At 37.5% G+C, this 26,104-nt stretch overlaps 1 protein-coding gene across 7 annotated transcripts in view; it reads right to left on the reverse strand.

Annotated features, from left to right (window-relative positions):
* The window catches only part of NIPBL (NIPBL cohesin loading factor), a 160,318-nt gene that overhangs the window by 113,848 nt on the left and 20,366 nt on the right, over positions 1–26,104 (reverse strand). The window lies entirely within an intron of this gene.

A 26,104-nucleotide genomic window follows, 5' to 3' on the forward strand; every position in this document is an offset into this window, starting at 1 on the left:
CTTTAAATTAATTCCTCCTGTTAATTTACATTAAAAGCCTTAAGTGTTGCTATGTAGACAAGGTTTGAGTAATCCCTTTATTTCTAATTATTTGGACAAAAGTCAGTCACACACCTTGCAATAGTTCAGTTGAACACAAATAATACATCTGTGAACTAGCTTCAGTTTTGTTTTTCCAAGAAATAGGGAAAATTCTAAGTTTCACATGGTAAATTCCTATCATAACTTCTGGTACAAAGTTATCAACCAGAATAAAAGTGGGTAGAACAAATAAAAAAACCCAGAAGATTCACTAAGACATTTCAAGATTGAACCACTGGCAACCTAGAGGGAGAACAATGTCAAAACCAAGGCAAACCACTGGAGACCAAGTAAAAATGCTGCAGGTCATATAAAGAGATTAGACTGTGGGCAATCAATAATAGATTTTATTTTCACTTTAAAGAGCAAAGCAGGATCATAATCCATGACACAAAAAAGCTGAGAAACTTTCCCACTGAGGAACTGTGCTAAAATTTTTATTTCATTTGCAGACTATTTTGAAAAAACACAGAACATGGCTCTTCTATAATGGCTACCTCCTCCTTCCACAGCAATTCCAGAAGGGACAAGGCTAGAGGAGACAAAGAACGTCAAAGAGCTTACAGAACAGTCTATGAAACTAATGTGATTATCATTTCCCTTTTTCCCACACCCAAGATTTATTTTTTTTAAATTTCACTTCTTTGTGTTTGAGTCTGGTTTTGTTGTGCTCCTTTAGGTGTATGTTTCGTCAGCTGTCTTTCACAATTCCCAAGGATGAGGCTGAGTCACAGTTAGAAAGCTGCAGCTCAGTTCCTCAGGCAGAAGGCATGCATACATGTGTGTGCATGTAGAGAAACTGGGAAAGAAGATGGAAGAATGAGTTTAGATACATGCAATCGGTAACTACAACTGGGATTCCCATCCTATTACAGTATAGGGCTTCTGCTGACTCAGAGGACAGCACAAAGACAAATGAGTAAAAAAGACAGTTGTACTTCCCAAAACTCTTAGGAACACAGCTTTTAGCTGACTGAAGGCACAACACACAAACTTACTGTTTCCTGACCTGCCTTTCTCCTGCCCCAACTGCTTATCATTTCCCTCATGTCCATGATTTATGTATTAATCCCATTCCTCCATAAAACATGGTCTGCCCATGCAGATATTTCTGCAAAGCTCTCCTTTTCAGTATGCAACACAAAGAACAGCAGAAAACAAGTAACTTTAAATTTGACAGACTAAAAATTACCATCAAGTTAACACTGTAACTACCCTACACTGCATTAACCATGCCTTTTAGTACCAATGAGGTAGACAGTCCCTGACAACAAATACCAAAGACATTGCATATACTTGTCTTCTCTTCTCTCTTCCCCACCGCCCCTCACTCTTTGAGGGAGAAGGAAGGAATAGAGGACTACTACTGTGTTCATGCATTCGTGATTTTGCATATCTCGCTATTTTTCTCCCCAAAATCACAGAATGGTTGAAGTGGGAAGTGACCTCTGGAGATAATCTTGTCTAACCTCCTGCTCAAGCAGAGACACCAAAATCAGGTTGCCCAGAAACTGGAAGGGGAGAAGGGGTATGAAAAAAAACTCTTAGGAAAAAAAATGGATGTACTCAAACTGACTACATATTTTATTTTCTTTAGCAGTAATCTCTATTATATCTGGCATAACTACCTGACTTGCTCTACAAGAAAATAAACACAAAGACAATTCAACCATTTAGACAACATATTTTATTAAGCTGAGGAAGGAAGTATTTCCCAAAATCTGAGGCTCCCTATTCCAAAAATAAATGTGTAAACAATCCATTAAGCAACATTATATTAACAAAATTAGTATTTTCAACAATTGCAGAATACTCTATTTTTTCAACTCCTCCTCTAAAACTAGGCACTTTCTCCATTTTCATTTTAAAGAAAATTAGCGAGACTTTTAGATTACAAAGGCCCCAAGGAAAGTTGCATCTAACATTTCTAATCTTGACATTGACAGTAACAAAGCAAGAACTGAAGTTCATCACGTTAACCTCTTTAGACCAAGTAAGTTACAATTAACACATAACCACGCACCAAGAGTACATACAGCTAAAACAGTCATCACAAGGTAAAAGAGCATCAGTAATCCAGAAATTACACCAAATTCTGCAAAGAATTAAGTCTACACTTAAGTTTGCTTGTTTCCCAAAGCTATTTCATGTTCTAGTTTTTACTTTTGGCTTTTAATCCTGTTTGTGTATTACTTTGATGGAAGGCAGAAACTAAATTACTTGCTTGAAGAGAGTTGACATGTACACTGAATAGTCGTATTTTTTAAAAAAAAACCTTTTACTGTAAGTAAGAAGAATAACAAACAAAAAACCAAACCCAACACAAACCACCAGAGGTTTTTTAAATGCATCTTGCAAAAAGAAATGGGTATCTCAACATCTCCAACTGGACCGGTCTTTTTAAACAAAATTAGAAATATCCATAATGACAGAGGCATTTTTTCCTATGTGTTTAGTGGATGCAGCAAAGTCTTCACTATTCTATTCACAGATTCATGGAACTGGAAAAGATTCAGCTTCCAGCTTTAAGCGCCAGTACTCGACATGAGCCACAGGCTTCCTATTCTTCCTTTGACAAATATGAAGACCTTTGGTTAAATAAGCTCTCTGCAACCAGATGAAGTGGATGAACTGGAAACACTGCATTCAAGGACCTCACTTTTCTACTTCGCCATTAGACTGAGCATGGTTTAGTACAACCACTACAGTTACTCAATCAGGATGAAAAATAGATATGTTCATCCCCGAAGAATACATCTCCAACCAGCAAAGCCATGCCCTTTCTGACTGGAGGGAAAAAAAGTAGTAAAATAGTTGTGTACTATCCTAAATTGCCAGTCTGCATTACAATAGTTTAGCTATAAACCGTCTATTCTATTTTGTTGAACTTTTATTTAATACACCTGCAGAATTTTACTAATGATAAGCTACCCTGAGTACTACATGATGCACTACAAAGCCTTAAACTTTAACATAACATGGTATTACCATTACAAGATGTTATCAATCACTACCTAATCAAAGCTAATTACTTCATCTGCTACTTCCGTTGTACTTGCCTCCCATTTCTCTTCTTTTGAGAATATGCAATACAGTTTCCAAATATGAAATTACAATAAAAAGGGTAAAATCTTAACTACAACGCCTGCAACTTTCCTACGATCAGTAAGAGAAATGAAGAGTTCCAATAAGACTGAACCATTTCCAATAAGGTGCACTGTTGGATAAAGATGAAAATCTACCTGTTCCTAAGACTTCTCCTTTTCCACTAACCTTTCTCTTACATCGCTAAATACAATGCCTTTGATCTGCTGAAGTAACCATTATTAACATTTATCATATAGATTCCCAAGCAAAAGGTTTGCTTCCCAAGTCTTGAAGGAACAAAACTTTTTGGCCAATTGCTCAATTCTTCCAAAGGAACTTTTACTGCATGTGATACTCCCTGCTTTCAAAGCAATGGTCACAGCCTTTGCAACTGTTGTAGAAATGTATATGGCTGCTTGTAATGACCATCTGACTTCCCTTTACTGACTTCCTTCAATTCAATTCACTCTTCCAGCAGGACTTTGCAAGTGAGTACCTTGTCCCAAGGGAAATTATTGTTATCTGTCACACAAAACTTGACAGTACATCCTCCAAAGCTTGAATGGTGCTGAAAATTGCATTACAGGTAAAAAAAAAAACCAAACACCCAACAAACACAGCAACGCCCCCCCACACACACACATGAAAAACACCCCACAAAAACAACATCTTAAGATATCGGTTCTTAGAAATGCCTTTACTAGACCTCAGTTCCTCTTGGAAAAATGAAAGTCCTTCAGAATCACTTCCTACCACAAATTTTAAAACTAGATGGAAAAAGCACTGGAATTAGAATCATAGAATAGAATCATAGAATCATTAAGGTTGGAAAAGACCTTTAAGATCATCGTGTCCAACCGTCAACCCAACACCACCATGCCCACTACACCATGTCCCTAAGGGCCTCATCTACACGGCTTTTAAATACTTCCAGGGATGGTGACTCAACCACTTCCCTGGGCAGCCTGTTCCAAGGCCTGACCACTCTTTCAGTAAAGAAATTTCTCCTAATGTCCAATCTAAACCTCCCTTGGCGCAACTTGAGGCCATTTCCTCTCGTCCTATTGCTAGTTACTTGGGAGAAGAGACCAACACCCACCTCGCTACAACCTCCTTTCAGGGAGTTGTAGAGCGCGATGAGGTCTCCCCTCAGCCTCCTCTTCTCCAGACTGAACAACCCCAGTTCCCTCAGCCGCTCCTCATAAGACTTGTGCTCCAGGTCCTTCACCAGCTTCGTTGCCCTTCTCTGGACACGCTCCAGCATCTCCATGTCCTTCTTGTAGTGAGGGGCCCAGAACTGAACACAGGATTCGAGGTGCGGCCTCACCAGTGCTGAGTACAGGGGCACGATCACCTCCCTGCTCCTGCTGGCCACACTATTTCTGATACAGGCCAGGATGCCGTTGGCCTTCTTGGCCACCTGGGCACACTGCCGGCTCATGTTCAGCCAGCTGTCAATCAGCACCCCCAGGTCCTTTTCCTCCGGGCAGCTTTCCAGCTACTCTTCCCCAAGCCTGTAGCGTTGCCTGGGGTTGTGGTGGTCAAAGTGCAGGACCCGGCACTTGGCCTTGTTGAACCTCATACAGTTGGCCTCAGCCCATCGATTCAGCCTGTGCAGGTCCCTCTGCAGAGCCTTTCCATCCTCCAGCAGATCAACACTCCCGCCCAACTTGGTGTCGTCTGCAATTGCCATAGCTCTTGAGATGATTCCAAGTTCTCTGTTCAGAAGGCAATTTTGGTATCTAGCCTTCACAAACCATGCAAAACCTCTCATACAAGTGATATTTCAATGTCCAGGATATTATGGGAGACAGGCCATCTTGGAAAACTGTAAGCAGTCAATCACTCCCATAAGATTTCCATTATGTTTGTCTACCTCTTTTGAAGTAAACTTAGTAAGAAAGTCCGCACTGCTTATTAATACAGAATGGTCAAAAAGGGTTTCTAATGTTAAAGGAAAGTTGAATTCCACTGCATATCATATAGGAATAAATTCTAGCTGGAAATGAATTTGAGATAATAATTTGAAGAAAGTGGAAAGGTTCACACTACCAGTCTCTAAAGTGACAATTCCCTCTGTAGTCATTTAGGGCATAGTTCTACTTTGAAAAGCATTTAGCAGACTTAGCTTATCTTTTTTTCCCAAATCAAGAATGACTATATCAGTAAGTACAAAAATAGAGAGTATAGTCACTTATAAAGCAGAATTTTCATCAAATGTTAAGCTCCAATGAAATATAACAGAACGCAAGATAAGTTTCAACAGTTCAAATGCAATGGTTTTTTCAGCATTGTTCATGAGAAACACTTAGCAACTTTCCTCAGTTTTCATGAGTTATCAGTACCATCTTTTATAACTATGTGTTTTCCTTTTAGAATTAATACATCTTCTGTTACAGTGAAATCGGGCATAAATCTAAATCCAGTTTCTTGTTACCATATTTATTCCTCAGAATGAAGTATCCATGCAGACTGCATACATAAGGACTGTAGGATGTGGCCTTTAAGCTCAAAACACTGTTTTTCCTCTGTGATGACAGCTTTCTGTCACAACTTCCACTAACACACCTAAGAACTTTAAAGCTACCCCCAGTAACTTACCAAATACTTAATGGCTTTCCACGGAAAACTATGAGGGGTGAAAAAGATATTTTTAATTAGTAAAATTAGCACAAGTGAAAGAATATATTTTTTAAAAATTACCACATCCCATGAAGCTTCCTATATATGCTAATGCAAGAGCCTTAAAAGTAAAAAGATGATAAAGTACCTAGGCAATAAATTGCCACTTATGAAATATATGTGGGACAAGAAGCAGATTTTGCATTTCCTGGCAGTAAAATATATGTGAAAGATAAGTTACTGAAGTCAGGAAGTAATGCTATAAAAGAATTTTGTAATAGATAGCTGGCACTTACCAGCTGTGATGATTTGCACAATGCAACTACGTTTTTCTGACTTAAGGAAATTATCTATGAAAAAAAATCATAGAATCCTATAATGTTTAAGGTTGGAAGGGACCTCTGGAGACCATCTAGTCCAATGCCCCTGCTTGGAGCAGGGTCAGCTACAGCAGATTGCTCAGGGCTGTGTTCTGTCAGGTTTTGAGTAACTCCATGGATAGAGACTACACAACCCCCCATATTCCAATGTTTGATCACCCTTAAGTTAAACAGGTTCTCCTCTAAATGGATTTTCTGGTATGTCAGTTTGTGCCCATTGTCTCTTGTCCTGCCACTTGAGAAAAGTCTGGCTCCATCACACATCTTAGCAACATATTTGTAACATTCCCCTGAACCTTCCTTGCCTCAGGCTGAACAGTCCCAGCTCTCTCAGATTCTCCTCAAATACTAGATACTCCAATCCCTTAACTATCTTCATGGCCCTTCACTAGACTCATTTCAGTATGTCCGTATCTGTCTTATGCTGGGGAGCCCAGAACTGAACCCAGCACTCCAGATGTGTCTCACCACTGATGAGTAGAGTGGAAGAATCACCTCTCTTGACTTTCTGGCAACGCTGTTCTTAATAAAGCACAAGGATGCTGTTTGCCCTTATTTGCCACAGGGAACATCACTGGCTCATGTTCAACTCTATCCACCAGGACCCCCAGGCCCTTTTCTGCCAACCTGCTTCTCAGCTGGTTATCCCTCAGCCTGTACTGTTGCATGGGGTTATTCACTCCCAGGTGTAAGAACCTGGCACCTCCCTTTTTTGAACGGATTGATGTTTTTGTCTGCCCAAGTTCTCCAGCATGTTGAGGTCTCTCTGAATAGCAGCACACTGATTTGGTGTATCAACCACTCCTCCCCATTTTGTCTGTAAACTCGCTGAGAGGGCACTGTGTCCCATCATCCAGGTCTTTAATGAAGGTGCCTAACAGTACTAGCCCCAGTGTCAACCCCTGGAGTACACCATTGATGACTGGCTTCCAGCTGCACTTTATGCCATTGTTCACAACGCTTCGAGCCCAACAGTTCAGCCAGTTTTTGATTCACCTCACTGTTCGCTTATCTAATCTGTACTTCATTGATTTGTCTACGAAGGACGTTATGGGACACAGTGTTGAAAGCCTTACTAAAGTGAAAAATGAACATGCCCTCATCCACGCTGCTAGTCATGTCATCATAGAAGGTAATTGGGCTTATTAAGCATGATCTCCCCTCCATAAATCTATGCTGACTACTGATCACCTTCCTGTCCTTCATGTGTTTGGAAGTAGTTTGTAGGATTAGTTGCTGCATCACCTTCCCAGGGATCGAGATAAAATTGAATGGCCTTTTATTTTCCAGATACCTCCCTCTTACCCTTCTTGAAGATATGGGTGACATTTGCTTTCTTTCAGTCCTCTGGTACTTCCCCCGATCACCATGACCTTTCAAAGATTATTGAGTGATCTCATAATGACACTGGCCAGCTCCCTCAACACTCATGGATGCATCTCACTAGGTCCAATGGACTTGTGCATATCCAGTTTGTTTAAATGTTCCGCAGTATGATCCTCCTCTACCAAGGGTAAGTCTTCATTGCTTCAGACTTTCCCACTGGCCTCAGTGCCTGGGATTCCTATAGGTCAGTCTTACCAGTCAAGACCAAGGCGAAGAAAACATTGAGTACTTCACCCTTTTTCACGTCCTTTGTCACCAGGTCCCTATACCCATTCAGCAGTGGGTCCTCATTTTCCCTAGTCTTCCTTTTGCTGCTAATGTACCTTAGAAACCCTTCTTGTTGCCCATCACATTTCCACAGCACACAGCTCCAGATGGGGTGTGGCTTCTCTAATCCCATCCCTGCATGCTAACACAGCCCTGCATGCTTCTGGGTCACCTGATCCTGCTTACACTTCTACATTTCCTTTTTACATTTTTGTTTTGTCAGGAGCTCCTTGGTCCTCCCTGCAGACCTCCTGCTACCTTTGCTTGACTTCCTGTATGTCAGGATGGACCATTTTTGAGCTGGGAGAAGGCGATGCTTGAAAAATTAACCAGCTTTCCAGGATCTTTCTCTCCAGAGCTGTGTCCCAAGAGATTCTTCCAACCAGATCCCTGAACAGGCCAAAGCCTGCTCTTCTTAAGTCCATGGTTATGATCCTGCTATATGCCTTGCTCCCTCCCCTCAGGATCCTGAACTGCACCATCTCATATTGCTGCAGCCAAGGCTGCCCTAGCCTGTATCCCCAACCAGTTCTTCCTCGTTTGTAAGGATGAGGTCCAGCACAGCATCTCCGTTCTCAGCGACTCAGTCACCAGTGTCAGGAAGTCACTGTCAATAAACTCTAGATCTCCTGAATTACTTGTGCCCTACTATGGTGTCTCTCCAACAGATACCATGGTGGTTAGTCCTCTGTGAGGACCAGGGCCTGTGAATGTGAGGATTCTTCCAGTTGTCTAAAGAAGGTCTCAGCTGGTACTTCTTCCTAACTTTTTAAATCCAAGAATTTTATAAATGTGAAGAGTACTACTACAGATGGTGCTTTTGAGTGTATAACTTACAACAGATTTCAAACTGTATCTAGAATGACCTGCAAGAGACTTTGTAACAGAAATTGGTGATGAAGGACAGGTAGGCAGTTAAATTAAACCCTCAATTCTATGAATAACATAAAACATCTAAATACACTTAGCCTTTAGATAACAGCAGCACTGCTAAGTCCTATACCGAAATACCAGGAAACCAAAAACATCTCCAGGTACAGAAGAATTGACTATCAGATGACAGATGACTATCTGAATTTCACACCATCATTACAGTCTTGACAAGAACCGTAAGACAGTTTCCCACTTCTTAGCACATTTTATTGTCAAATACAGGAGTCTATCCAAAATACAGGACCTGATTCAAGCAGTGTGATTAATGACAAGGATTTGGTGGCATTCAACTGACAGTTTTGAAAGGACTGAAGATCAAAGAACAAACTGAAAAATGCAAATGATCAAGAACAGTCTCTCAAGGGATGCATAGTGGTCAAAACTGCACAGCTCCTTCAAAAGGCACGAAATGACCTTGCGATTTTTATATCTCCAAGTCCTAATTTCAGTATCTGAAAAAGTAGTTTAAATGCCCATTAAAACGTAAAACTAACAAACATGCAACTATGATACTCAGCAACCAAATTCTACAACAACTCATGAAGATTCCAAGTTACGGCATTTTAACTGCAAGAATTATATAAGCATGAGAAGTATGACTACCGATGGTTTTTGTGAATATATAAACTACGTACAACTGATTTCAAATGGTTTCTAGAACAACTTGTAACAGAAACTGGTAACCAAGCAGAGGGAAGCAAATAAATTAAGAGATGATTAAAGCACAAAAAACCTAAAGAAAGAGGAGTAAATGATGAGAGCTTAGCATTGACACTTACCAGGAAGTCAGCAATACTTTCAAAGGCATTATCAAAATCTGCCACACATCGTTTCCGCATCTTGCTTTAACCACATCATTCCATATTACATGTCTTTCCAGAACAAGAAAACTAGCAGAATAAGCACTGGAGATCAATACAAAAAAATAATAAAAACAAAAATTAAAAGGACTTTAAGTTATTTCTATAAACTAATGACTAGGGAGTTAAAGTGAGGGAGAAATGGCCTATCCTTCATTGCTAAAATCTGACAAAGTTTCCCTCTTTGACAGTCCACTGCTGAAGAGCGCAGAACTTCCCAGTCTGTCTTTAACTAGTATGAATACAAACTAGGGACGAGAGATACATCATCACAAAGTGTTCAAAAAAAGAAAAAGAGTATGCAGTCAGAAAGTAATCAGTTTTCCTCTGATTACTGCTTCAGTCTGCATTTAAGCTTTTAGCTATAAAAAAAAAATCACATCCCTAGTTCAACATCTTCTGTTAAGAGTACATTATTTATATATTCTGCATCAATTCACTGACAGAAATTACCCATCAAAAAATGCTGCACATTTACTAGAACCACCAAGAAAACCTCACAAACATATAAATTTGTAACAAATGTGTCTGCAAAAGTTTCCAGTGCATAGTCCATCTTAGTAAACTGTTTGACACGTTAATATTGTCACCTTATCTGAAATACTGCTTTCCATTAGGAAATCTAATTTTACAAAGCAAAGAAAGAAAAAGGCCAAAATAAACAAAGTTATAACCATGAGGAGAAATTTATATACAGAGAAGGTGTCTGTAGGTAAGCCTTTGCAGAGGTAACCACTTAGGTAAAAAGTGAAATGCAGCTGGGAATTGCAATATGCTTATTGCCTAACAAGTAAGATGATCAGTTAAAAGGGTTAAAAACTAATAGTACTGCCTTAATTCATTATTAAGCTAGAAAAGCAAATGTTACGCATTACTTAAGTGAAGGAGCTAGGAATGAAAAGGTCATATAGTTGCATTTAAATCTGCAATTTTTTAGTGTTCTTTCACATACTTTAAGAATTATCAGATCACAATAACGAGATCATAAATGACTGTTAGGGTACAGCAATGTACTACAACAGATTTTTAAAACTTGAAGGATAAATACATACTGAAATATTCTGCCCCCAAAATAGAAACTTACACACACTCCCTCAAAATTAGTAATGAAAGTCTCTCTTGAACAATCAGCTGCCATAGGAACAGTTTTTGCCTTCAGCTGATGAATGGCACATACATGAATCACAAAATGCCAATACGGACTTACTTGTCCACAGGACAGTTTTGGTATAGCTACTGGAACTACTAGCCACCAAACACATGACCTTTTATAGCTGTCTAACACAATTCAGCAGCAAAGAAGTAGCAAGGACAGTGCTCTTACAGAGAGGAGTTGGAAAAAGTTAAAAAACTGCAAAAAAACCCCTACAAGAATACCCTGCCATCCATCACCTCTCTATCCACTGCTTCATATGTTCATCCCCAATTGTTTAATATCTTGCTTTACTAATCATTCTCTGTTTTGCAGCTGAAATGGTTAAGTTTGACAGAGAGTGAGGAATTTTTCCTGTAAAAATAGGAAAAGGAGGAAGTGGTAGGGAGAAATGTGCAGGAACTTCAGAAACAAACACAGTTTAAATAGAGAGGGAGATATATATGACACGGACATGCAGGAGCAGGATCAGCAGGACCATCAGATTTCTCAGAGATGTTTGCTTTTGCGAATGTATCATTGTTCCAGAAGATCTCAGCTGCTTCATCTTTGAAACTGAACACTTGGTATATTTTTACTCTTAGCATTCGTGTTGCCTCCTTCTGAACAGGTATGTTAACATTGCCATCATCAATGGCATAATATATATGATATATATGACATGATCTCATAGATAAATAAGATAAATCACATCAGTAAGAGTTGAAGACTGAAAAAATGGGTAATGGTCAGTCATTCTGTAATTTACAAGTTTACATCTCTCTTCTCTCTTACATTAATTCTTTAAAAAAAAAAAAAAAAAATCACACACTGTTATATGACTGATTTTTCCACTTTTCCAAAACATCCTCAACAGAAAGCAGGATATATCTGCAGTGGAGAAAATACAGCATAGCCATCACATAAAAAACAGTCCTTAGTTCAATTAATAACACATATTACTAGCCTTACAGTCAAGAGCTTAGCAAGAGAAAGAACACAAAGAGGTCAACTTGCTTCCTCTTAGATTTTTGTTGAAATGACACAAAGGCATTATGATGTCTCCTGCTTAACACTACAACATACAAACAATCCTGCACTTTTTTTAAAGCACACAGTATTTAAAAATGCAAACTTTGTATGGCTGTGCTTTCTAGAAAGCATCAAGGTACTTTAAAACTGTGTTTTAAAAGCAGCAGTTCTTGCTAATTCATGGTCCATGTTTTACAAGTTGTATCCAAGAGGCATAAAAGCATGAACACACACTGCATACCTCCAAGCAATTAAAACAATTTCTTTATCTTTCAAACAAAGTACCTTGCTTTAAAAGCATTAATTAATAAAAGCCTTCCCTTTTCCCCACCAAAATAAGGTAGGTTTTTGTTGGGGTTTGGGGTGTGTTTTTGGGGGTGTTTTGTTTTGGTTTTTGTTTGTTTGTTTTGGTTTTTTTGAATAAGCTCTCTTTGGTGTCTTCCTCCCAAGCCAGTGATTCATGTGCTAAGAGTTTTTCATTTAAAACTTCACACTTAAGTATGACTTGTTTGAGAAATTTACTACTCGCTTTGCAAGAAAAATGTCATCATCAGTTCCTGCAACGAGAAATTCTGTGTACCCAGTCCTGTTGAAATTGTCATATGGTACATGTATTGCACAAGGTGTTACTTCACACAGGAAAGCAAGAAGAAAGAAGAAAAGGACAGGAAGGACAGACTGATTAGAAGAAGGTGAAGAGGCATCAAATCCTACAAGTCTCAGACTCCTTCAGTAACAGAAACTGCTACTGTTTGTTCTCCTATCTACTGCTCTCTTAGAAGTGTCAGACTTCTTCCTAACGAATTCCTATCACTGATACCCCCCCAACCCTGGAGAGAAGAAAAAAAGGAAAAAAAAAAAAAAGAAAAAAAAAAGATAATACTGTCTGTATGGTAATGCTGTCAGAATGAAATTATGAGACAAATTGCAATGGTACACAGAGTGAGTTTTACATGGCTTCTTCTGAGGTAGACATCCATTGTAGCCATATAGCTATTGCAGGAGCTAAATTTGATGACCTGGGTGGCCCCCACCAATCCCATGTCACCCTAATTTCTTGGACATATTACAGGGAGTGAAAGATATTTTTCCGTGACTATCAAACCAAAATACACTGTCATTATACAACTGAACATTTTAAAGGTAACTTTTAAGAATGCCTCTCTGTCCTCCACCTCTGCTGAGGCACCATAAACTTCAAGCATGAAATTTACTTGTGTACTGCATAGTAAGGATTTTCCAAACATCCATGAGGGATAGGGAAAGGATTGTGAATGATGACAGCAGTCTGGCAGGACTATGTAATGCAAAAGGCTATGGCGAACACTCTGCACCAGGGATCAGGGTACGTTCGGAAAAGCACAGGATGCTGTGGTGCACACTATAGGACAGTAACAAATGCAGCATTTCTATGTTGCATGCTAAAAATGCATGAAAATCATATTCACACTTCCCCCTCCAAAATAAAAGGCTTTCAATCTCGCATTTAAATGGACTGAATTACAAAACTAAACAGCTGGAATAAATTAAATCACTAATGTGTATTTGCAGGTGTAGATGTTGAGCATTTTAGACATTCTCTCCCTTCCAGCACAGGATGATTTTTGATGGAGAGGTGAAAGGCTTTACCCGTACAGTAACATTCTGGAGCAGCGTTTAAACTGGAATATGTGGCCCACTGTACCTGTGTACTGACTGAGAATACAAGCTTATACCACCACCTTGAGGTTTTATTTACACATATTTTCCACAACTGAAAGGGTTTAACTTTGCAGAAATTAAAAATAAGAATAATAATAAAAAAAGACTCAGTTCCTTCCTAGTGACTTGAAAGTGCTATGACTTCATACTAAGCAATTCACCCAGTATCACCTGAATAGAGGTTTACATGCCTAACGTCCAACCAAAGGGTTAGGTATCTCATTTAAATTTCAAAAGAAATTTTGTTTCTTCTGTGGATTTAAGGAAAAAAAATCTGAACTAAAACTAAAAATTTAAACTGTTAGAATAGGTAATATTTTAAACAGTCAAAACAAATCCATAGCAGAAAAAGAGTGTGAACGGTACCTGGAATAAAGAACCTCTCTGTAACTAAATGACTGTTTCTTAGGAAATGCTTGAAAGACACAGTTTCAAATATTGTTATAAGGTAAGCTTACACCTTCTAAACCAGCATCTAACGAAGAGCCTCAAATTGCGTCATCTTCACTGCCAAAGATGACGGGTTTTGGAGCTTCCAGCATTGATTTCAGAAATGGAAAAGGGCATAAGGAGATAGTGATGGAATTTTAATTATTTTTTATTTAGCTTCAGAAGTTAATAGGAAGGAAGTAGCAGGATTTCAATGTTCTTCTCTCAAAGGTGTTGAAACCCTTTGTTAGATAAAACTGCATAAGAATAAACTCTAAGTGTAGGCCACAACAAAACATGCATTACCTGAACTATGTTCAACTGAAGTTTTTTCTGGCCAACAAGTACAGAGGAAAAACAAAGAGCTCCTTTCCAGAAGTCCCTACAATATCACCACAAACACTGTTGCATAGGTCCATGTAAGCCTATTAAAAATGTCTCTACACATGTACAGTATAATACCTCCCAGCAGCTACCTCTCCTTCCTTGTGCCTGTACTGCACATCACAGCTCTTCAAAACATCATCATGAGACTGAGTGAAAATATTCACATATACCTTCTACAGTGCTGATTCTGCAAATGATTTTTTAAAGTAAAACTTAATTCAAAGAGATAAGCAAAAAAATTGCAGTATCTATTATGCAGGAAAGAAATTGTTCTTCTAAATAGAATCTAAGGTTTCTTCAAATGCACATGGCAAGTTCTCACAATTTCCTGTTTTGTTAAAGAATAACATCACAATTGCTGGCCATAATCCAGAGGCACCCAGGCTCAGTATGCTTCCTTTGCTCTATGCAGGGAAGCAACAATGCAAACTTCATCAAGACAGTCAAGCAAGCAGAAAAACTCTCTACAAAGGCTTGCCATGAAGAGAAGAGGGGAAGGAATGTGTAAAGCAAAAAAGAAATCAAATACACTATTTTCAATTTTAATGTCCCTACTTACTCCATCTATAACAGGGGCTTTGGCTTAAACAGAGTAGATACTTGATTGGTGAACTACTTCAGTTTCTTAACTGTTTAACAAAATGTAATCGGTAAAGGAAAGAGGTAACAGTAACCTTTTAAAGATCATTTGGGGGGAAAACAAAACCCAAACAACTCAGAAATCCACCAAAATATTTTCCCACAATAAGCTCTAATTTGATGAAAACACTGATCACCAATAGTTTAGAAAATGAAATTGCTCACTTTAACAGAGCATTGATTCTATTGGCAAGTAACAAAATCAAAGATCAAAAACACTGCAGAAAAAGGCAAAGACCTCTGCAACATGCATGAGACCTCAGGCTTTAATACACCAAAGATCAAACAAAACCAGAAAGCACTGTGAAACAAATGCAAAATTCTAATACCAGAAACACTGGTAAAGATAAAGAATCTCATTGAAGTGTTTGACTAATGATATTGACTCAGTTATAATAATATGCCTTTCAAAAAGAAGAATCTCTTAGAACATATTTAATTTAACAAATTACAATACAAAATTATTTTGTCTCATGCTTCATGTCAGCTGTTATGTAATTTATATACAATTTCTAATTGCAGGTAAGTGCAACTTCTCCAGTAATTCTGGTTGGACATACAAGGCATTTAGAAGTTTCAGGGTAATATTACTATCCTTCTGAACACTGAAACAGTATTAGTAACAATCATAAACAGCCAGGCTCTCAGTGTAAGATTTCTTCTGAGACACTGAACCTTTTATCATAGCTTTTCTGTGTAACTAAAATCTTGTCTTTGAAGACCTCTATGAAATGGATGATAGATCCTTTAATTTTTTATTATCTACTTGAGTTCAATTTCCCACCAAAGCACCAATTGATTCAGTATCTCACCTGATAAAGAATGTCTCATAAGAGGGAAATTAAGTGTCTCCTCAGGTTTGATGCTGATCGACTTACAGTAAGCTTCATTCTACATCTTTCACCTATCAATTATCTACAGATTAAGAAAACGTTAAATTCTTCCATCTTCTGAAGAGATAATCCCCAGGAATCTTGTTTTAATAAATGCCTACCCTAAAAATCACAGCATTGGCTCCTTCTCTGGGTATGGGTAAAGCCATCAAATATAGTTTTAAATGGGTAAATTTAGATAACCACTTATAACAGCATTAAAAAAAAATAAGAAAAGTCTGTCTCTATTAAGTGGTCAAGACAAAACCTATGCATGATCGTCTGACACTTATTTTACACACTTCCTGCTGGTTTCATTTGGAGTTCTACCTCAGAAAGCTAAACAAATACTGGTGCTTGCAAAACTGAAGCATATGATAGTTCTGTGCTTGGATAGTTTTGTTTTGGCTTTGTTTGGGTTTTTTTGTCTAACTATTCAGTAATCCAAGGTTCAGTTTTAAATGTTAGCTACAGAAGAGTTGCAAAGAATTACACTGTCTACAGGACTGCTGCTTTGTACTACCTATACAACTACTGAGACACATTACCATTTTCTTTTAGCTGTGGACACAACGGCATGTTTTACAAATTATTTATTATTTCACAAATTATTTTGTATTTTTGACATTGTTCAGCAATACTCTGCAAATTTATATTCTGTAGTTTCTACTACAGAACTGATCAGTAACCAGCACAGACTGATAATTTTATATTTTTCCTCTCCATCAGATTACTGAGGACTAAACAAAAAAAAACGTTGAACTTTTAGACCCTGTAATACTGGTTTTCTTATTTGTCCCTCTTAATTCCTGCAGTTGTTGCAGCAACTTCTGAAGGTCTGTCCCTCATCTCAATCTGTGCGGACTGACTTTTGTTTCCTTGTAGAATCTTCCTCAAGAAATGACTCAGTCGACCAGTACCTTGACAATATTCGGTTTAGTTTGCACACACTTCTTTCTTTTTAAAACATTTTAGTAACTTTAAATGAACTTTAAGTAAACCAGTAACATAACATTTAAAAACAGTAACTAATGTAACACTTAAAAACAATAATTCAAGTAAACTAGATGTAATCTTCTCACCATCTAAACTTGTACATACTACATGCAAAAGATATACCATCATGGACGATGACAGTCTATATTTTTCATTTCGATCATTTTAAAAATACAACTTCCAGTTTGCTTCTTACTATTTTAAGACCATAATGAATAAGCTATGTATTTTACACATCATGAAGTTTACACTAATGCTAACTCACACAGTTCTAGCTGCCTGATCAGAAGTCAAAACCAAGGAAACTAATGCAGCTCAAGATTTTAGAAGCTGGGAAGAATTTATGGTGGAAAAAAATAAAGACTAAACTTGCACAGTTTGACCATAAAATTGAAAGTCATTGGCAATAAAAATCCTCAGTGGGTATCCCTGACAGATTAAAAACTAATGAAAGTTATACATATGACCAAAACTGTTTAGAATATCAGTAAAACATACAACCTACACAAATTAATGTAATCCAGAAATGTGTTTTTTAAAGAATAAAATGTAACATTGCAATTTAAATATTCTAAGATAATTAAAGGAAGATTTCAAGAATACAGTGAAGCATTATCATGCTGGATTGGAAACACAACCCTGCATTTGCAATTCTACCTTACATGACAGCTGAATCACATTTAAACCACGGATGGCACAGATGATAATGACAGTGATGAGTATCTACCAATGATTCTTGAAGATTTTGGATGTGAAGGGAGCCACTGCTGCAGAATCCACAGTTTTTTAAGTCATCTGCTCCTCCTCAAAGTCATCTATTGTACTTCTCCATTGCATAGTCAACACATCTCTCAATCATTACCTTACAAATGCCACAAAATTCATTCTTGCTCAAGCTGCATGCTGGGAAGTATTTTCAACATTATGAGAAACTGAAGCACTTGATTTTTGCAACAAACACAGAGTAAGAGAGAAAGACAGGCAAGTCAAGGCAGTTTACCTTATAAACTACCCTTTGTTACCAATGAAAACTGATAGTAATCGCTTCCACAGATATAAAGAGGAATAGAATCATTCTAACACTCATTGAAGAATTTAATGCAAAAAACCAAAACAAACAAAAAAAACTTATCAAGTTGAGCAGAACTCTATATCTAAAAAAGTCGCCAGAATAATGGAAATTAATGACTTCATAATTTGGGTCAGAAATGTTTCTCCATTTCTCAATTTTATCACAGACGAGAAAGGATTTTTTAGGTTTTAGAAAGAAAGCATGTGAGAATTTAAAAACTGTATTTCAGCTCCGCAAAACTGCTTTCAGGTTAGGGGTGGAGAATTCTTTAATTCTTTTGGGTTTTAAGTGTACCTCCTAGTAACAAAGTAGCCTAAAATTGCAAGGTTCACCCTCTCAAAGTGGTGTCTCCTATGGCCAGAACAGTTTAATGTTTAAACCCATAATCTGAGAATTCTGGCACAATTCATAGAGTCCAAATATTTTGCCAGGGATGGAAAGACATAAGGCATTATCATCAGAAGCTTTAGATATGACCCATAAACACTTTCTCTGTTTCTCTTCCTATCTCCGTACAGGGAGGTAGAAAGAGCAAAACAAGTTGTTCCACATGCAGCAGAACTAAGGAGAACTTGTTTCATGCAGCTTTGTAGCCTACATTCTACTAACTTGAACTTCACCCTTTAACCTTTATCTATCAGGTTATAGATATACTATATATACAGACACACAACATCCTACTCCTAATTCAGTGCTACGTGGATGCTGGTCAATGCTATAAAGTGAAGTTATAACTGATTTTATTCTGAGATAACATGGCAGGGGAGGACTAATTAGAGCTTATACCACATTCAGCCAAGACAGTCTCCATGAAGCCTGGAATAATAAATTGTTTTAAAACTTAAAACTTCCACTCCTCTTCCAGATACAGCTGATACTGGCACAGAAGGTTTAGAATTCAGTACAACTGTATTTCTTTCTGTAAGAAATCAAGCTAAGGAATCGCACAGCACTCACAATCTTAAGAAACATTTATCGATAGATAGGGAAATACTACAGAAAGTGACGTACAATAGTCAGCAAGTTGAACATACCAACAATTTAACTCAGACTTAGAGGTGACTCACCAAATCCCTGATTCAAAAGAACAGGGCTCATGATGAAATACTGTTGCAATTTAGCAAGTCATGAAATGAGGGTGGTATAACCAACAGTAACCTAGAATATTCAAGTAATACAAAGTCTCATTCAACCCATATTCATCTGTAGCTTTCCTTCACTGATACAATTGAATTTGCTTGTATGAACTTCTAAATTTTGCAAATCTAGAAATTTTCTCTAGTTTCAGATGAATTTTACAAACTTCAAGAACTTTAAATAGTTATCTTTCTGTAACTGCCAAACTTAAAAGTTTTTCTTCCAAAGCAGTTTCAAATAATTATCAACTAATCAAAAAAACTTATGGGAAGAAAAGCACAACATAATCAGTCAGTACTCCGAAAGTTTTCATACTTTTTCCACTGCTAGAGACAGAAATTGTGTACTGATGACTACAAATGGTTCAGACAAAATGAGTAATACTATCTAAGCTTTCATTATATTAACACCGAGTAAAGAATAATCAAACAGTCAAGTATCATGATGCCATTCACTCTGTTTACTAAGTTCTTGGGATAGGGGAATTGGAGAAGTGTCTTCCACTCCTCAGCTGAGGAGCTCTGACTTTGCTGAGGAAAGAAGGGAAGATGCATCACCAAGTCCTTCACTTTTGTTATAGGGCTGCAGTCTTGTATCACCAGGTGGCGATAAAACTCATGTGTTCTCTGATTTTCATATAATATAGGTTTCTCTATCATAACCAACCCATTCTTTAGCTTCCAGCATTTGGGCTGAAATCATAGTAAAAGAATGGGGCTCTAAACTGGGCTAGAAAGACCATGGTTCCTTTTTTTGGCTATCAATTTTGGCTATATGATTTTGATCTCGTCAAATTCAACTCTTGGTGCCTCAATTTTTCTTTAGATTTGAACAGAAACAGAACGGTACACCTGCTCAAGGTTCCAGGCACTTCTGCCGTAAGATATACATGAAACAGAACACAAAACTCCTCAGCCTCCCTCATCCCTTCCGCACACATTTCTAAAAACTATCAAACATGGTCATTCACAAAAGCATTCACAAACAAATATCCCCTCTGAAAAGTCATGAAGACAGACTAAAACTATTTTGGACTAGAAATGAAACAGTCAAGCCTATTCCCTTGAGTCAAAGAAATGCACCTTAGCAACAGAAATAGTTTTGGTAAAGAGAATAAGTAATACAATATGCATTTAGAAAGTAAGCTTTCCAAAACAGGGTCTTAACTACGTTTTTGAGAATCACATAGACAATACCATTCTCATATCTCAAACAAATAGCTCCTATAGCAGTATGACTACAAATCAACAACACCATTTATTGTATTCATTTCAAAGAAAAAGCAACATGCAAAGCAAGTAGGTTTGTTTTTTCAAGTGGCCACCTATAACCACAGCATCAAATCAGGTTCTTCCTTTCAAACACACCACTTCTTTAGGTTCTGCATTATACTTGCACAAATCCTTCAATAAAAACAGTTCAAGACTATAAATGTTTGTTTCATTTCCACCTCAAGACACCCAGAAACCTTAATCCTATTAGCACCAATGGATTTGAATTTTTGATTGAATTTACTATTCATATGTAAATGGATTTGCATATGACTCTACATTCCCAGCAGGAAAAAAAAGAACAGAAACTTCAGCTATCAATGTAAAAATATAATGTTCAGAATACACTTTAGAAAGCCATCTGAATAAATCAGATATAAAGTTCCTTTTCAAAGAGAGGTACAGTCTAAAACTAGCAGGCGCTGAAGGTGTAACAGTAATTCCATGACATTGAATATGGCTAAATATAGTAGTGCTGTAATTTAATTTTGGGGGGTTAGTAGGTTTTCTTATTTACAGATTCTAGCTTTTCACATGAAATACATCCAAAATTATGAAACAATTTATCACACTGCTTACTTGAGAAATAAGGATTTCCCTTAAGGATCATGAAGTCCAGACCCTTATCATTTATACCACATAATGTAATAGTAATTTCATCAACTTTTCTTCCTTAACTAGTTAAAACATTTTGCCTTCATCATTCTTACTGGAAGGTAATTCCAGTATCTCATTCTTTTGCATTTTAGAGCTTTATATCAATTTCCAGACTGGAATTATTCAAAGTCAGCTGATATTCCCTTTTTCTTGCATCATTTTTGCCTGTAGCTCCTCTCCTTTCCAGATGTGAACCTTTCCAGAGATTTAGGGAGTTCATTTGTACCATCCCTCAGCAACTCCCTAAAGATGGAGCTGTAGAACACACGCAGGAGCATCACTTCCAAAAAAAGCATGGTCACAAGCTCAGAAATGGAACAAGAAAGAAGAAAAGCTTGGGAACTGTTGCATGAATAGGTGAAATATTAAGAGTACTACTCAGTTAACACTCTGAGCTGGTCGGACGTGAGCCAGCTGTAGCCCAGAAGCCATGTAAACACATTAGTTCAGACTGCTGCACTGTAAGTTATGCTGAGAGTCTCCTCTTACGAAGTAAGTTTTCACATAAAATAAATTTTCCCAATCTTCTTACTAACCTCTACATTTGATACCATCTGGTTATTTTTTTCCTGAACACAAAGGAACCACTGCACCAATGCAATCACAATGCATATACTCTTATACTTTAGTATCTCTACACAGACATACCTCTCCTGATAAATTCAAAAACTGCATATGCTTTTTAATAGTCTCATTTTACTGATGATTGACTAGGTATTTTATAATAATATTAATATACATGGATCTTATGCTTCCTCTGTCACACCCAGCTGAAAAGCTGTCTGCTTACAGCAAAAATTTGAGTAATGAATCTCTAAACGTATCAACATTTGGCACTTAAATTTCATCCTACCTCCATTTCTGCAGCTCTCAAGGTCATAAAATTTTTCCTGACAGGTATTCCCATCCTTCCTTGTACTGCCAATAGCCAGCAACTTTAAACCCACAAGTGATACAATTAACTTATTTTTTGATTCATGGCTTTTTAACAAATGCGCTATTTTAAACAGCTTGTAGGTCCATCTTCAGAACTTGTATTTACTATTAACGATCTTTTAATGTTTAACACTACTTTACAATAAAAGTGCGTTCCTTCTTGCACTTACCTACAAAATACGATCCTGTACCAGCATATAACTTTTCAGTAGCTAAAAGAATAAAATACGTTCTTTAGAAGAGATCAAATTATATTCTTTAAATATCACTGCTGTGAAAGAACACTGACTTAAAGCTATACAACAGCCTCTATCTACAAAAAATGTGCATCCATAGGAACAGCAGACAAAAGAATAAAAATATTAGGAAGAAACTGAACTTGTAATTATGATTGCTTTAAGTAACGCCCTGTAGGAAACACCTCTACGCAAGATACTTTAGCACAACTATTCCCACTCTTTCTTTCATCATTTAAACATAGAATTTCAAAAACTGGATACGCAAATGCAGTAAATTAGATGCAGAAATTTGAAAATATATTTTAAAAGCTACCTTTTAAATAAACACCTTAATCTAACTGAAATATTTAATTTCATCAAATCCATATAACTCATCTTAGGGTGAAGAATAACTTCCAAGTATTGTGCTTAAATGAAACTTTACATTCACGCTTGGATTACATTGAATACATCATCCAAATAAGATTTAACTAGTCCAGTATTTTAACAATGCTTTCCCTCAATAACTCCTGTTGCTACAAGTATAGATAATGATTCTAAACAGAAGTTGCCACAAAATCATACATCTATGTAGGCTTAGAGGGACCTCTGGACCAATCCTCTGCTGCAAGTAGGAGCAACTTCAAAGTCACATCAGGCTACCGAGGGCGTTCCCAGTTCTGAATACTTCCAAGGATGGAGATTCACTGTGAATTTTTTCCCCATTACAGGCAATCAGTATTTTCTTTATTGCAACAGCAGCTCTTGCTTCTTTTGTTGTGCACCTCAGAGGAGCTTGTCTTGTGTTCTATATAAACACTCATTAGCTAGCTAAAGACAGCATTTCAATCCCTCTTAGCTTCTCTTCACCAGAGTAAACAAACCCAGCTACCTCAGATTCTCCTACATTTCATGCTCCAGCCCCCTGACCATCTCAGTGGCCCTCTGCCACACTCACTCCAGCTTGTCAGCGTCTTTTTTTTTCTACCTGATCGTGCTGTTTACATTCTGGTTTCAGACTGATTTTGTCTTCATGGCCCACAGCATACTTCATTGTTACAACTGTCTTAGGGCATTCTGAGTCCACCTGTTCATCTTGTATCTCCAACCAGCTTCCGTCTCTACCCCACAATGTTACATCTGCAAGACTTTGCATAGTTTTTTCCACTTGATGTTATATATCACTTACAGACTTTGTCTCACATCACACTTCATTCCACCTCCTCCACGCTGTCAATAAGGCCAGCTCCCTCTACCATTTGCTCCTTTCACACTAACAGTCAAATGCTTTGTTCTGTCTTCTGTATATGAAGTACATTTCCTAGATTCACCACAAGTTCTTTGCGTTCTCCACCCTGAAATCTCTTTTGAACAATATTCTCCTTGAAAAGCACAGAACACTTGCTGATTGTCATACACAAGGTACAGCTTGTACACTTTATTTATATAAACTTGTAAACATAACTGTATTTACCTACTTTATGTACCCACAAATTATCCCATCTTTCCTGAGACTGAAAGGTTACTGCAACTTCTGGTTTAGAAGGCAGTCACACAGCTGAGGTAATGAGCTACTTTTTCATCACTTTTGAAAACTGCTTATTTCAGGAATGGATTTTATTATTTTCCTGATGAATTGCTGGATGAGTTTTAATTTAGTTCAGTACAAGAACTGTGGTCATCAAGATTTCCTCTATTCATATATTGTCAATATTCTGGCTTTGGGTTCTTCGAGAGGCTATTGTGCATGAGCTGGGCTATGGTAACTGCATGTGACTTCCTGCAGCTTTGAAACTGATATATAGTAAAAGTGCAAATACGCCTCCGTAAATATACAAAAACATTATGCTATCATACTTTGACAATGGAAGTTTAGCCCTAGAAAGCATATGCTTTATACATCAGGAAGCTTCCCGTTTCATTTACTTTTGCATTAGCGTGGTAATTTTATCAAAATATGTGTTTCACATTGTAAGTTTGGATTAAAGACACAGAAGCAGGAGTCTGAATCACCCCACTGTTATTCATCTATTTTTAATTTAGACCATTCACAATATAAATGAATTTAAACGGCTTCCTCTATTGTGTACATAAACAGAAAAACTGGAGCAAGAAGTAGCATGATCAGTTCATGAAAGTTAGTCCCATGACTTTCTCTAAATTAACGCATCAGGAAACAGGAATAGTAAATAGAAATTAATACACAAAACAATAAATGCAGGACAACCTGAGAATCAGAGATGCTGAGTGAAAGTTGTAGAGCTAAAGGTGCTGACACAAAGCGCAGAATAAAGTTCCATGCAACAGCTGAACTGTTTCAGTGGCTTACTGCCACTGAAAGCTACTGCTCTCACAGCACTGTCTCTGATTCATTATTCATTTCAACGAGAAAGGACAATATAGTACACAAATAGAAGGGTAAGAATGAGATGACCTAATCTTATGCTGAAAGGGGGTACTCAAGAAGAAATCTATATTTTAAATTTCTAATGCAATTAAGAGCTGGATTGAGAAACAGGAGAAAGGCACTAATCGTTTCTTTATCTCACTTTGCCTCCTTCTGTGTATTTTTAACTGCTAAAGCAAAACCAAGTATGCCTCCTTTCCTACTACTGTTGCTACTGGCAACTCTTTGAAAATACTGTTTTGCAAAAATCTTTCCTCAAATTCAATTATTCTAAGTCTTACTGCTTTCCTTTTCTCTCAGTTCTATTCATTAGCCAGGTTTCCTTCTATGCTGTCCCCACTGCTTCATGCAAAGATCAAGAGAAACTATTACTACAGAAATGTCAAGAAAAACTGGGATTAAGCCTGCTCCTTTTGCTCCCTCAGGAGAGGATATCAACACTAGTGTATCAATATAAGTATTAGTAGAAACAGTGGTGAGAAAGTGATGTAATCTTTGAGAGCACGGATGTGCTGAATTCTTCTGTCCAGTCTGCCAATATTTCCAAATTCTTAACTATTATACAGTAATAATTTAAACCTGAGATGTGTACCTGACCCCAGATATATATGGGCAAAAAGCTGAAAAGAATGGGGGGGGGGGAAAAAAAGGCAAACAAAAACCAACACAGAGAAAGGTCATGCAACTTGACCAATGATGCAAATGACTCTCTAATGAAAGGCCTCTTATCTCTAAGTACTACTGAGACTATCTGGTGATCTAAGGCAGGTAATTTTTTGTTTCACCTGTTGCTACTATCTTATCAAGAGTTGGTCTATATGGGGAACATGGTCACTTCAAACACTCACATCCCAATGTTCAGTCTGCTGCCAAACATCCTACATGGTCCCACACACCTGACAAAAGCTTTCAGCTACTCTAGTACAATCCTAGCATTATCTGTATCTCTGGCAGGATAATTATATAATGATAACCATCAATATGTCAAAAATCATGTGCAAAAACAATGTAAAATAAGCTGGATTTAAAATAGCACCGTATACTATATCCACATCAAAATAGAGACATACAATCACTATAACATCCGCTATTCAAATAGACTTAGGTCATTGAAGAATTTCTATCATGCTGTTCTGCAGAATCCACGAATTACACTGTTCTGCAACACAGCAGCACAACAACACCGGCAAGCTCTGGCCATTTTCACTGGTACTACTGTAGAGAAAAACACCTAAGACTTAACCAAGTTACTACTACTGTAGACTGCGAAGTCAGCAAGATTACCACAATTTCTGGTTTTATACTGTACAAGAATTACCCATGATGGTCTCCAGACAACCAAACTAACTCAAACTCCATCTAATGTTTCACTTGCCAACAAACCCCTAGCAGTTCATTGGAAGGAAGTTTTGGTCTACTGAATAGACTGACTGAAAGCAACTCACAGCTGAGATCTAAAACATCTGTATAGATGTAGATAGTTAACCCATTACGTAACATTGTGTAGAGGGCACTCATGAATATATAGCATACTTCGAATTTAATCCTCACTGTCCACTGAAAATGGCTTATTTTGTTCAGGTTCCGATTTCAGCTAATAAG

The sequence above is a fragment of the Calonectris borealis genome, chromosome Z (assembly GCF_964195595.1).
Source record: "Calonectris borealis chromosome Z, bCalBor7.hap1.2, whole genome shotgun sequence".
Classification (NCBI taxonomy): Eukaryota; Metazoa; Chordata; class Aves; order Procellariiformes; family Procellariidae; genus Calonectris; species Calonectris borealis.